Source organism: Tetrao urogallus (genome assembly GCF_951394365.1).
Source record: "Tetrao urogallus genome assembly, chromosome: 7".
NCBI lineage: Eukaryota > Metazoa > Chordata > Aves > Galliformes > Phasianidae > Tetrao > Tetrao urogallus.
In genome coordinates this window covers 47,500,372-47,512,962 of record NC_136820.1, presented here as the reverse complement: position 1 = coordinate 47,512,962, position 12,591 = coordinate 47,500,372, and positions in this window count along the sequence as shown.

The window sequence follows — 12,591 nt, the reverse complement described above, 5'->3', positions numbered from 1 at the left end:
AGCAATAGGAAGAAGTACCAGTCCCCTCACTTCAACTCACGTGCCAGAAATCAGTAGCTGAGGCAGGGCAGCATGTGCCCAATGTCTGGTTGCTGGTTTGGCTTTGGAGGAGTGTTTTCTGAATTGATGTTGAAGATGCCCAGTGCAGATTGTGCAAGAAGGAGGTGATCAGTCTGGCTCTGTGATCATACTGAGACACTTTAAACATACCAGAGGCATTATATTTTAGAAAGAAGCCTCTAGCCTGGTTCATGAACTCAAAACCAGCTTTCTACACACTGAGTTTGGGGGAATGCGCGTGAAAACGTTAATGCTTCTGTGAGGTGGGGCTCAGTGTCTTTGCCCAGATAACAGCTATCAGATGAGAGGTGATCGCTTTAAGTTGCTCCAGGGGAGGTTCAGGTTAGATACGGGATAAATTTCTTCTCCAAAAGAGTGGTGATGCAGTGGCACAGCTGCCCAGGGAGGTGGTGGGGTCACCGTCCCTGGAGGTGTTCAAGGAACATGTGGATGTGGCACTGAGGGTGATATGAATACAGCAACAAGTCCTGTTGTGCACCTCTGAAGACAGACAGTACCAAATGCATCTACTGCATCCCTGCTATGTCTGTCCAACATGAAGGAGATCCTGAGCGCCTCGGTGTCATTTATCAGTTGAAAGCTTTCCTCTGAGTCACATCCAAATGTTCTCAATGGCGTTTTCCTTCCATTTCTGAGTTTGGTGAATTTAATTTCCCAATCTCTACTGTAGCAATGGGTTCACATTGGCACATGGGCTGATGAACACCAACCACACCAATTCAAATGTAAGCAAAACTGCTGAGCTCCACTTGGAATTGTGCAGATGTGTTGAAATTTCAGACTTTGTCACCCTCTGCTAACAGGTAAATTCAATGTATTTTTGGAAGTTTGGAGTGAAAGTCTCATTTCAGCTCTGAGCAAACTCAGCCTCTTGAAGCTGTATGTCCATCCGTCCATTTGTCTATTGGTCTCCTTTCCAGGCACTGTGAAAATCAGCCCATGGCTGAAGGAAGATAATCCACACAAAAGGAAATGGTTTTAAACTGAGACAGGGAGCTTTAGGTTAGATATGAGGAGGAAGTTTTTCACCCAGAGGGTGGTGAGGCACTGGAACAGGTTGCCCAACGAGGCTGTGGATGCCCCATCCCTGCAGGCATTCAGGGCCAGGCTGGATGTGGCTCTGGGCAGCCTGGGCTGCTGGTTGGTGACCTGCACACAGCAGGGGGTTGGAACTGGATGAGCACCGTGGCCATTCTGTGATTCTGTGTTTCTCAGCTCTATCTGTTATTTCTGCTCTTTGTGGCTCTCCAGTCAGTGTGAGCACAGTACTGGGTGCTGCTGGCCCTGTGGTGCTGCATTATGAGGGTCCTTTGATGCTGAGAAGCACGCATCCTAGGGCATCCACAGGGGCAAAGGCTTCTGCAGCTTGCCATGTGGAAGGTCAGGACTGAGATCTGGTTGAAAATAATCCCCTTCCTGCTCCTTCTGGTGGAAGGACTTACTGTTGTGGTGCTATTTCAGTTCAGCTGATGGGAATAACACTTCCAGCCTCCACTTGCAACTTCTAGGCACAAATTAAAAACATGACAGCTTGTCAGGCTGCCACATAGCAGCACTCCCCTCTGCACTGCCAGAGTGCAGCAAAGGAAAGCAGAAAGGACAGTTGGGACAGTGAAGGACTGCAGTGCAGTGAGGGGAAAGAATTTCCTGCTAATGTGTACAAGGGATGAACACATAAAAAGTGAAGGTCATTTTGCATTTCTAGCTTATTGACTACTGTGCCTGAATACGACAAAACATCCCAAGACACCAAAGGCATTTGGTGTGTAAAGCCTTCAGGAGAACTTTGGGGTGCCTCTCTGGCTATCCCAGTTTTTATCAGAGACAGAAAAGGTCTCCACTAATGCTTCTCTGCCCAAAGCCATTTCTGCAAGTGATATCAGAGCCATATGGGTTGCCAAGATCATGTATGGCAGCAGAACCCCTGCAGTGCTGCGTAAGCGGGGGTTTAGAGGCAGAAGTTATCTTCACTGTGCTGATGCCCTTGAAGAAAACTGGGCTAGGTTTATGGTTCAGCATCCTCACTGGGTTTGACAAGAGGCAGAAAGTTACATTAAGCACTCTGAAAGCAGCTCTGGGGACACAAAACTACAGAGACACCAAGGAACTGTTTAAGAGAAGAGCTGCTAAATATCACACTATGGAGAGTGCTTAAATAAGTCATAAATAGGCAGTCCTGCAACAACTGACAAATTACAAATGAGAAACTCTTGCTGAAAGAGTGGGAAGGGAGAGCTTTTTAAAACACACACTATGCAGCATTCCAGAACAAAGACAGTAGTCCTGAGTGATGAGACCAGACTAATGTGGATGGGAACCCAAGGCAGGGGGATTGGACCCATTGGTGTCTGCTAGAGTGAGGGACCCGAAGGGAAGAGTCCAAGATGTACTTGACTTGTGATGTATTTCTTATCATATATGGAAGATATTCCTTCTTCAAAAGGAGCCAAACTACTGCAGAGGACGGATGTATTAAAGCAACATGTAAGAGGATGGGGAACCAACTTCAGAGAAGTGTGCCCAGGTTGTGGACAACACAGTGTAAGACTGTAGCTTGCTGCTGTGGGGTAAATGGGGCTTCAAAACCACAGAGAGTTCCCTCCACAAGATCCTTACCGGGTTCATGGGCTGCATCTTCTCTCTATGTGGCCTTTTCAGCACAGAAGCCAGAAAAAAAGTGGGATGAGCTCATGGAGTGCCTCAGTCGTATCAACCACAGGCATCTCATGCTATACATATATAGTCAGCTGTATCTCCCTTGTAGGTTCCTACCCAGGAGAGTTGGCCAGACAGAGTTAACAACAGGGGACACTGGGTTACTACAGGAGGAAGGCACAGCCAGCACCTAAACCAGGAGGGCTTTAAAGAAATACCATTATACTCCAGGGAACAACAAGTTGGTATCACATCTTTGGCTGTTTATCTTTCCATTGGCATTTTCTTCCCTCAATGAAGAATAGCTTTACTCAGCTATTTAATTTACTGTTTGCAAGTAGGATCTGCAGCAATCGGCATCCAGATGGCTCAGGATAGGAGCCCAGGATGGTATTCTTTAGAGACATGTAAGAATTTAACCCAGGCCATCTTGTGTCCACCCACACTTACCTGAGAAGTATTTTGCATTAATCAAGGTCAAGTTTAAAGGGACTATTAAGAGTAAAGAATTGTCTGTTGAAAAGCATCGGTTCACAGCTGGGTATTATTTTCTTTGTTGTATATGAATGGCAGTGAAACTTCTTTGCATCTGTAAAGATAAAGTGGGATCTGTCTGCAGTGCATTCCTTCTATTTCCATCTCTTTTGTCAAGGTTTCTCATTTTTGTGCTCTGGAGGTTCGTGCGTTTGACGTTCGCTCAGAGCAATACACCCACACCCTTCACTGTGACCTTGTGTTCTTCCAAGCTGAGTCCACTGCTAGCACAAGAAATGGAGTGGTAGAATTAAATGGGGAGCGTGGACTCATTTTTATGTCAGGTAAAAAAAAAAAAAAAAAAAAAAATGTGAACTGCACGTGCAGGTGAGGCTGATGCTACAAAATTGGACACGTGGATTTGTTCACAAAGAGCATGAAACAGCTGCCTTCCACAGCAAGCCATCGAGCTCCCTTCTCACCAGCATTCACCCCCACCACCGCTCATACCATTAAAGGTTACCTCTCTGCTAAGAGAGACTACACTTCCAAGCACCCTCCTACAGACTGCCTACAGCTGCTTGCAAAGCTTGCTGGCAAAAGAATGTGAGTAAAGTTTCGTCAAAAATCTCTGACAAACACCTAGGGAACTCACAGAGAACTGCAACTACTGCCATCGAACCAGAACGATGCATTAGGTTCACAAGAACAATGATTTTATGATTTTTTTTTCTCTCTTTATTTCATGTTTTAATAAAAAATATATAAAGAAGAAGTTGTGTTCTTACACACGGTAACTTCATTATGTGCCTTACATGCAAACCAAGACAATCCCTCTTCACTCAGTGTGGCCCAGGCAAGCCAAGAGGTTGGACACCCATGGATTAGATGTTACAGCTGGTTACTAAAAGAGCAGTCTAAATATGAATTGGTGGTTGTATAATCAATGAATATACATACATGTTATAATTAAGAGATATACAAGAGAGTTTGGCTAAGCAGGTTATTACACCAAAAAGAATAGATAGAGGGCTTACCCTTGTCCTGGGCTTGCTGGAAAACTCCAGAAGGAGATCCTTACATACAGGTAGTCAGCTCTTAAATGGGGTCTAGGAGAGGTGCAGCCAGGCTCCATTCCTTCATGTGGCACAGGTGAATTGCCTTCACCTGCACACCCAGGGCTGACTCATTGCTCGCCTCAGGTGGTCAATCAGAGGCTCAGGCCGTGATTCAGCACTTTGTGAACAGTGGTTCACAAAGGAAGCTGCAAGAAGTCTTTCATTAATGTATTTCTGATAGTTCTGATATCATTTCAAACATGTAAATATATGTATATATTCTTAAACGTTGGGTTCAGCACAGTGGGAAGTAGGTCTGGGTAAATACGAGATATGTAGAGTACTAAAGAGAGAACCTAAATTCAGAAAAAGAAAATAACATGCTAGTAAACAAGTATGCTGGCCCTCTCTCATGAAATACCAGACCAGTAAGTCCAGAAAATTTAAAGTAACACTAATATCCTCTTTAAAGCTGTTCCACTTAACTGCACCAAGTTATTCTGATGTTCTGAGAGTGATGGTTTTACTACAAACCAAAAATATTTATTTAACCAGATCACAAAACATCACTGATGGAGAGAACTTAGAGGCCAGGTGATAGAAACCCTGTGAGAAATTCTGCTATCTGCTCATCATTTACTGTCCTTGGAGGCTGCAGCTGTGTTAGGAAGCCACGGCCCATTGGGCCACGTATTGGCTATTAGCATTTAACATCCTCCTGTTTTAGAAGTCATTATCATAGTTTGATAGCACTGAGTTAACAACGTTGGCTAGGAGGAAAATCCATGATATTGCAGGATTTGGGTTTTGAGAACATGAGCTCCCTGCTACATACAAGATATATTTGGATTGATCTTTAAAGAAAAAGGATAATCTGTTTATCAGAAAGTACATGTATTTTAAAGAGAACTGTGGTTTACTGCACCTATGCTCAGAAGTTCACATTATGCTTTACAGTTAAATATTTTAATTGCGCTGTTCTTCATTAATTAATGTCCTTGCCAAATGCTGCTTGAAGCATATAATGCTTACGTCTCTTGGTTTCCTCCGAGAGGAGAGTTGAAAGCTTGTGTGACAAGAGACTTGCAATCTGTTGGCTTAAAGAGACAAGAATAGCTGAGGTGTGTAACTTTGTTTGAGCCCAGACTGCTTTCTCCCTGCATAACATCCCTGGTATTCCCCATCTGATTCCCATGGCATCCAGACTCTGCAGACTGAGTCGTGCTACAGTGCTGCACACTGACACAGACGGGCAGCTCCTAAAGGAGAAACAAACCCTTTCTATTAAGGAGAAACAAACCCCTTTCTATTAAGGAGAAACAAACCCCTTTCTGTTGTTTATCTGCTCATATTCCGGTAGCGTCTTGGCCAAGGCCTGTGCCTGAAGTATATGATGAACCATCAGCAAGATTCTGCCCTACGTCATGGAAGCACCAACCTGTAGCACTGCAGGTGGATAGATGCAGCTAAATAGGGAATACACTCAGACATGAACTGATTTGTCCAGGTCTGTGTAAGAGCCATGGATTGAGCTGGCTCAGATGCCAACAGATTGGCTACATGGCTCGCCCTATGCTGCACTTTATCCATCCAGATAAGTTTTCCATCTGGTTTGCTTGCCTACTTCCAGTGGTCATCACCCCTTTGCTATATTCATTTTGATCCATTTGGGGTTAAACAACATTTAAATTAATAACCAGAGTTGTGGCAATAAAGCCATTCACAACACACAGGATGAAGCATGGAGAACCGCTTTTGTCCCCAAAAGGATTATGAGGTTATGGATGGTTGCTGGGTACCAGAGGTGTAAAAGAATAATAAATAAATCTTATTCTGTGGCTTTAGAAATCTTCCTTGACATGAGTGTTGTGATTGTGCGTGTCTTCCATTGGTATTGGGAAAAAGGAGGTGTCTTGCAAGGACCCTACAAGTGAGAAGGTTCTAAATGCATAACACAGGCTGAGAGGTGAAGGACTTCTTTTTCATGATGAAGATCTTTCAGTTCTTCACCATTCATGTACATTTTTCACTCTTGAATTTTATTCTCAGTGAGAATTGCCACCATTTGGAGATTGCATTTTACACTTCATAAATCTTTAAGTGCCCAAAATTGACAGCAGCACACACGGGTATATGTGAGAGCACATGCACACATTATTCATAGCCCTAGCTGGATAGGGAGCGTTACTTTTCACTTCCAGTAATTCTCAACTAAGGCAATCTCACAGCCATAAATTCCCTGCAGAAAATATGCTGAAACTTAGGCGAGAAATGAGAAATGCTTAATTCTGTAAGTGCAAATGTATTCAACTTTAGCATTGTGAGCAAAATATGCCTTGTACATTTTTTTTTTACCCCGTCTCATTTTATTGCAACCACACTTGAGAGTGGCAGGTGCTTCTGAACGGAGGCCTTTCAGATGTTACAAGAAAGCAATACCAAGAGCTTTGGCTCTTACCAAATTCCTTCTGATGGAGGCTCGGCTGACCCCCAGTCCTCATGTAGTCACATCTTGTTGGTTATGTCCCCACCATCCATTCCGCTACTGGTACATCTCTACAGGCACTTAATGCATCCATGTCAATGCAGTTTGAAAAGACAAGTATCAGACCGGCGACTCAGGTGAAAGAGCTCTTTGAGGAGCTCTTGTGATCCTCTTCCTGCCACTCCTCAGTGTCATTTTGCCTTCTGATGTGTTAACTGAAATTGTCCTCATTTCCTTATCGTTTCATGACTGATGGAGAAAAAGCCAATTTCCTTAATTGTGTTATTCTCTGTAAGGCTTTATGACTTCATTTACTGCTTTAGGTAGGGCTTGTCTCCAAAGCATATTCTTTCTTCCATTGTGTCTTTCTCGTGACTAAGGTCTCCCTGCAAGTAGACCTGCACAGAATCATAGAATCCTTAGAGTTGGGAGGGACCTTTCAAAGCCATCTGTCCCAATTCTGCCAAATGAACAGGGACAGCCACAGCTCCATCAGGTCCTCAGACATGGTTCAGCCTGGAGAGCAATTATATAGAAGATGCATTTAAAAAAAGAAGCAGTGCCACCTCATCTTGCAGCCAAGTGGGAGTGGGGAATGGCTCCACCTTCAGTGGTGGAAGGTGTCTGTGCCACACAGCAAGGATATCTCAGTGCTTGCTGACTCCCTAGCTAAAGCACATAGCTGTAGTCATGTCTCACACATGACTGTGCCTCTGGGGAAACAGCACGAGCATTTCTCTATAGAGAAGAGTTGCTTTCACGTTAATTGAATTATAAAGCATTTTAATCTTCAGGAGCCTCTTCGTGTCTCAGAGGAAGAGCAGAGTGGTACTTTGGGCCACTCAAAGGAAGGTGAAGAGGATGCACGGGACCACCATTGCCTTCTGTGGGAAGCCAAGGGTTGGGTAACTCCTGTAGCCCAAAATTGCAGGAGGCAGTAAAAAGCCCCTCGGATTGCTTCTCTGAGCCTGCAGCCTGCCTCTGTCAGGTGCCACAGCACAGAGTACCCACACCGGATGGGGAGCAGCTGTCACCTCCAGCCATGTGTAACACAGGAGGGACGTCCTGACCTCCATCAGCGCTCAGTGCTTGCTGTGTGGTACAGAAAGGAGAAAAAGAACACCTTTCTTGCCCCACTCACTGGCTCTAACACATGAGTTCTGATTATTTTATTGTCTTCAATGAGAGATGCAAGCACTCCATGTCTGCAAGCTCGAGACCCACAGAAAAGCAGGTGAATTTCAATGCAGCATCACCATCACTAGAGATGAAATAGACAGCTGTATCTGTGCTATTCTCTGATGACAAAGGCAAGCTTTCTTCTTCCCCTCCTTCTGAATAGAAATTCTTAGAAGTTTAATTTAGAATCAGCTCCATCTGACATGAAAAACAGTGATGTGATGTTTTTATGTGAATGCACAAGCCCTTTCCATACAGTTTGGAAGAACCACTGCATGCTTTTGGGTGGCCAAACCCTACACCAGGCCATGTGGGACAGGTGGCTGAAGGTCCTTCTGGGACCTGAATAAGAAACCAGTAGGAATAAAAAAACTAGAATGTAAAGTGAGAAGCACCTGATTCTGAGCAAATCACCAATATTAACTAGGAAAACCTCCGTGGGCAATCGTCCCATTTGGACACCATTTCTATTCTCCTTCACAAAAGCACTGGGGCAGCCTCCCTGTTGCCTGTGCTGGTGTGCACTGAAGTATTTCAGGAAGGATTTGAAATGCACTTTCCTTCTCCACAAACATTCTCATCAATAACAAGAAAGCCATCACTTGGACTCCAGCGCGTCACCGTCAGCCACAGAAACGCTCCTCTACCATGCAGGAGAGAGAGCAGATGGAATGACAGCATTTAAAAACGATTCTATAGGGAGCACTGGAGCAGTAGCAACCTTTGCAGCTGCCATTCATTATAGGTGCTTATTGTTGAAGGTGTAAAGAGAGCCGTAATTATTGATTGCTCGGCGCAGCGAAGGTGACAGCTAGTAAGAAGTATTAACACCTCACATAAAGAAGCGAATAAGAAATCACTTTTCAGAGAGTGGGTTTATTCTGGAGATAGATTGCAATTTTACAGCCCTCAAGAAAACTAAGTGCAGGAGCAGAAAGGTCTGCTTCCACTTTATAGCTGGAGAAATACAGAGATATAGCGCCTTGCTGGTGTGTTAGCATTCATCAGTGGATGCTGAGCATTAATGCAGAGACACTGTGGGTGTCCCAAGCCATCGGCTTCTCTGAAATTACAGCTGACTTATGTCTTCATCCACAATATTTGCAGTGCTTTTGCTGTCCACTCTACAAACCATAATTATTGGAAATGTTGGGAAAGAGACCTGTGCCTTTAGGACTTGAAATATTTCAGTGACCTACGTGGTAAATTTATTGGAGAAGAACATTTAGGGGGACAAATCGACAGGTCTGGGTCAAATTAAGCAAAGAGTTTTGGCTTGAAAAATACAGAAAAACATGACAGGCAAAGTGCTCCAATTAGATTTGCTTAAGGAAACATTCTGGTATTTCATTTGGAGAATGGCATTTCGAATTGAAGATTGACCATAAGAAATAATTGTGTTAATCCCCTCAAATTCACGGAACATCTAATTTTGGTTTAAGAAAAATGTCTCAAAATGAGCTCAAAAGATTCCATCTTCCTATACATTTCCTTTCCAGTTCACCGGGGTGGGAAAAAAATAAAAATGAATAAATCCCTGTCTCTCTGCACTCATCCCCACAGCTGAAACTTCCACACTCTGGGGCACACCTCTGTTTTTTGCAGTACCACATTTAATCCATCAGGTAGCACTGGGGGAGCTGCATGATTTCTACTACAGATTCCAGCCACAGCATCACCAAGAAAGGCTGAACTGCAACGGTAGAAGTGATTATAATTTACAGCAGGATATTGTGGATATAAACTGGATTAACATCCCATAATTTCAGGTCTGCGATCTGAATTACCTGTCCATACTCTCTCTGGCCAACTGGAGAAAGACAGATATACCTTGTGAGGACGTTTCATGTAGCTTTTCCCATCTCACGTGAGTTGGCCACAGAGGGAAGGAGCAGAGGCACAAGTAGGCACGCAAGACGTCGGCAGATGATGGTCACCGTGGTGATGGGGAGAGCCCATCCTTTATGGCTGCTGAGATTTTGTACTGAGGGTCATGGTTTAGTGGGGAGACATTGCTGGTAGGTGGATGGTTGGACTGTATGATCTTGGAGGTCTTTTCTAACCTTGGTGATTCTAAGATTCTATGCTCTGTGCTTGTCTGTATCCTCAATTAATTCCCTTATATGAGTCTTACCCATAGCATGGGTCTTCACAGAATTACTGCTGGCTCTGCCTGCATCTCACCTGTCTGATTGTCATTACAGAGTATCTGTCTGATTCTTACTGAGCCAAATGCAGCAATTCAAATAACCTAAACACTGAGTACCGTGTCATTCTTAGGGTGTGCAGTGCAACAACGGCAGCCAACAGCTTGTTCATCAGTCAATAGGAGCTAATGCAGATGGCATTCTTACAGCTGAAGTTCCTTCCCCTTTGAAAATGAAAGCTTCATTCTATTAAAACATCTCTCTGGAAGTACGACCTATTGAGTTATTGGCTGGCATTTCGATTTCCTCCATCAGTGGGAAGTGAAATTTAACACACAAACACAGCAACCTTTCCTTTTCCATTCAGTGGTACGTGATGAAGGTCAAAATGCAGTTGTGTTCTGGTATTATGTTGTTTAAGTATTGCCATAGTTGGCTGTTTATGGGTTCTTTGTGCTCAAGCTGTGATTTTTGTATTTCCTGCTATGCTTGTTCATTATTGTAATACTTTGATGTTAGTAATCAACCTGTACTTTTTGAAAAGCACAAAAATCTGAACACATGCAGCCCAATTATTTGTACAGAGTAATTCCTCATTGCTTCTATAACTGGGCTTGGCTGTGATACAACTCCAAGAATGGAAGAGGTGGAATTAAAGCGACAAAGCAGCCTTCAAACCCAAGCACTGAAGTAGTTCAGCAGTCCCATACCTTTTTGAAATTCAGTGGAGCTCAGATTCTTAAATGCCTGCCTGACTTTTAAACAAATGAGACCTACAGGATTTCTAGAAAATACGTATTAGCCAGTTATTCTGAAACAATTTGCAAGGTAATGGAGGAACCATTCCAAATGAGAAAGAAAAAGGAAGAAATTGAAACTATCAAACAGATACGGAAGTCATGAGCTGATCTCCTGCCACACAGCAACATCCAGCTCCACTCCACCTCCCATCTTGGGTGGAAAACGTGCTGAAAAGATCAAAACTTTCTTCAGCAGGTGCTTAAAAGGAGGTGCAATGCTTGACCATCCATTGCCACGGTGTGAAATGAGGGCTCCATTGCGGTCATTACAGGGATCCATCCCCTGAGCTCAGTGGTGGGAAGGTCTCTGACCACTTCCCATCTGACTCAGACTGCTGTGGCATGGCTTTCATCCTTCAACTAAACTCTCTCGTTCCCTCCTCCCCAAAACGGGATGCCCCTCTGCGTCCATATTGATTCCCAATCTGTTCTCTCTGAATGCTGGAAGGAGGCATCAGTGCTTATCGTCCTGCTGCTCAGGGGAGGAGGAAGGCCTGGCCTCCCACATGGAGCATCCCAACCTTGGGCTCCTTCACACTGGTGTTGGCTTTTGTCAATCACCATCTGCCTGACACTGAGCGCAGATGCATCAGGTTCACCCCCCTCTGGTTCAGGGCCTTTCTCAATGGATGAGAGTCGTGTTCCTGTTTGCCTGATCCTTTTTAATTTTTGAATCTGTGCACGTGTTGCCATGCAATGAACTGAATAATAGGAGGAGAAGTCCCTCTTTGCACAATGCCCCATAGCCTGTTTGATTTGAGGTTGAAGGGATTTTGGATCTCCCAGAACTATTTTGTCGGAGGGCCTCGCAATCATCCATGGGAACTCTGACTTCAGCTGCAGTGAACCAGATCTGCTTGTTCGTTTTCTCCTGGCAGAGCTGGTGCCTCTGGGTAGGTAAAAATAAACACCCAAATACAAAAAGGCTTAGACAAGTTAAAAAAAAAAAAAAAAAAAAAAAAGATTAATTGGACTAATTTAGTTAGCTAACATGCTAACTTTTGGGAGATATCTCACTTTCTATGTTCAGAAAATGAAACAGCTCTCTAAACAGAACCTAATCCTTTTATAGTCAGCATGTCTTATGTCTCACTTTAGTGAGTTAATGCACCTATTTTTCTCGGGTTTCTAGAGGAAGTTTCTTTGAATCTTCTCCAAGGGGTGTTGGTTGTATTTTCTTTCTTCTTTAATTTGATAAAGCAAGAATAGCTCAAATCAATCATCAGAAAGGATGTCATACATCAAAGATCCAAATGAGATGGTGGGGGAAACAGAGAAGGTGGAATATTAAACATTTTCCTGGGAAAACAGGAAGGAATTGAGTCCCACAGCCGTGCCTTGCTGCACGATGGATCTCTCTGTATTGTGGCCAGCAGGGCTGTGGAGGGGATGTGCCCCTCTGCGTGGCAATGGGAGACCTCAGCTGGAGCACTGCATCCAGATGTGGAGTCCTCAGTACAGGGGAGATGTGGACCTGTTGGGATGCATCCCTGGAGAAACCCATGGCCAGTTTGGACGGGGCTGTGAGCACTGATGGACCTGTGGGTGCCCCTGTTCATTGCAGGACGATTGGATCAGATGGCCTTTAAGGGACCCTTCCAATTTCTGAGTCTCTGATCCCTTGCTCTGACAAGCTGCTTTGCAGGGCACCAGGCACCCAATTGGATGCAGTTTACCTGTTAGCATTTTCCTCCCTCTGAATCATCTTCCGT